Below are 2422 nucleotides of genomic sequence, written 5' to 3' on the forward strand. Positions count from 1 at the left end.
CCACCCGTAGGGTTTCCAACCCTAGGCGCAGGGGGAGGCCCAAGGGGGGGTGCACCAGCCCACTAGGAGCTGGTTCCCCTCCCACTTCAGCCCATGGGGCCCTCCGGGATAGGTGGCCCCACCCGGTGGACCCCCGGGACCCTTCCGGTGGTCCCGGTACAATACTGATTACCCCCGAAACTTTCCCGATGGCCGAAACTTGACTTCTTATATATAAATCTTCACCTCCGGTCCATTCCAGAACTCCTCGTGACGTCCGGGATCTCATCTGGGACTCCAAACAACTTTCGGGTTACCTTATACTAATATCTCAACAACCCTAGCGTCACCGAACCTTAAGTGTGTAGACCCTACGGGTTCGGGAGACACGCAGACATGACCGAGACGACTCTCCGGTCAATAACCAACAGCGGGATCTGGATACCCATGTTGGCTCCCACATGCTCCTCGATGATCTCATCGGATGAACCACGATGTCGAGGATTCAATCAATCCCGTATACAATTCCCTTTGTCAATCGGTACGTTACTTGCCCGAGACTCGATCGTCGGTATCCCAATACCTCGTTCAATCTCGTTACCGGCAAGTCACTTTACTCATACCATAATGCATGATCCCGTGATCAACCACTTGGTCACATTGAGCTCATTATGTTGATGCATTACCGAGTGGGCCCAGAGATACCTCTCCATCATACAGAGTGACAAATCCCAGTCTCGATTCGTGCCAACCCAACAGACACTTTCGGAGATACCCGTAGTGCACCTTTATAGTCACCCATTTACGTTGTGACGTTTGGCACACCCAAAGCACTCCTACGGTATCCGGGAGTTGCACAATCTCATGGTCTAAGGAAATGATACTTGACATTTGGAAAAGCTCTAGCAAACGAACTACACGATCTTTAAGCTATGCTTAGGATTGGGTCTTGTCCATCACATCATTCTCCTAATGATGTGATCCCGTTATCAATGACATCCAATGTCCATAGTCAGGAAACCATGACTATCTTTTGATCAACGAGCTAGTCAACTAGAGGCTCACTAGGGACGTGTTGTGGTCTATGTATTCACACATGTATTACAATTTCCGGATAACACAATTATAGCATGAACAATAGACAATTATCATGAACAAAGAAATATAATAATAACCATTTTATTATTGCCTCTAGGGCATATTTCCAACACATTCGTCCGCCACAATACGGGCACCCTTCAGGACACCCTCATAATAAATTTCGAGGGTGCGATGCTCCTTGCCCTACGGCGGCCCTTCCTTGATCAGCTTCACGACGTCTAGCTTGGCCCACTGCACCTTCACACGGGCGAAATCCCAGCGTGCACCTTCGATGCAGACGGACCGCTTGACGACCTCCAGCCGTGGGCAGGCATCCACAAGCCGCCTCACCAGGCCGAAGTAGCTGTTCGGAAGGGCGTCGCCAGGCCACAGCTGGACTATAAGGCCCTTCATGGCCTGTTCGGCTGCCTTGTGCAGCTCGACCACCTGCTTTAGCTAGTCGCTCAGAGGCATCGGGTGTTCGGTCCTAGTATACTAAGACCAGAACAGCTTCTCTGTTGAGCTTTCCTCCTCGGCCTGGTAAAACTGCGCGACATCCGACACGCTGCGGGGCAAATCTGCGAATGCTCCTGGAGAGCTCTGAATTCGGGTAAGTAATCGGCAATTTACTTTTGCATGCTTGCTCTGCATATAAAATGCCTTACCCGCCGCTATCTTCTTCATTGTGTCGATCTCCTGGAGGGCCTTTTGGGCTTCGGCCTTGGCACTTTTTGCGCCCTCGAGGGCTGCGGCAAGCTCAGACTCTCGCGTCTTCGAGTCAAGCTCCAACGCCTCGTGCTTCGTCACGAGAGCCTGGAGCTCGTGCTGCACCTCCACTACTAGGGAAAAGCCTATACACAGAATTTTACCAGTAGCGCTGTACAAAATCAAGCGTTGCTACTACTTAGTAGCAGCGCGCGTAAATAAACCGCGCTACTGCTATGACTTTAGCAGTAGCGCGTACTAGCGAAAAGCGCTGCTGCTACGTTTGAACTGGGCGCACATGGCTAGCCCAACCTAGCAGTAGCGCGTATAATGGCCCAGCGCTACTGCTAATCTCCTTAGCTGCAGCGTGTATTCTAGAATGCGCTGTAGCTAAAGTAGCAGTAGCGCCCTTTCTGGAACGCGCTACTGGTACTTCTGACTTAACCACGCGGTTCGTCCTTCCCCACGGCCACTTCATCCCCCAAATCAACTCCACTCTCGCCGCCACCGTCGCCCCTCGGCCGCCGTGTGCTCTCCCCACGCTGCCCCCGACCCCAGATTCAACGCCGGCCCCGCCCCCAACCTCAACGCCGCCTGGGACGCCGCCCCCGACCCCGACCTCAACACCGTCCCGGACGCCACCCCCGCCCCCCCGACC

Source organism: Triticum dicoccoides, chromosome 2A (assembly GCF_002162155.2).
Source record: "Triticum dicoccoides isolate Atlit2015 ecotype Zavitan chromosome 2A, WEW_v2.0, whole genome shotgun sequence".
In the NCBI taxonomy this organism is placed as follows: Eukaryota; Viridiplantae; Streptophyta; class Magnoliopsida; order Poales; family Poaceae; genus Triticum; species Triticum dicoccoides.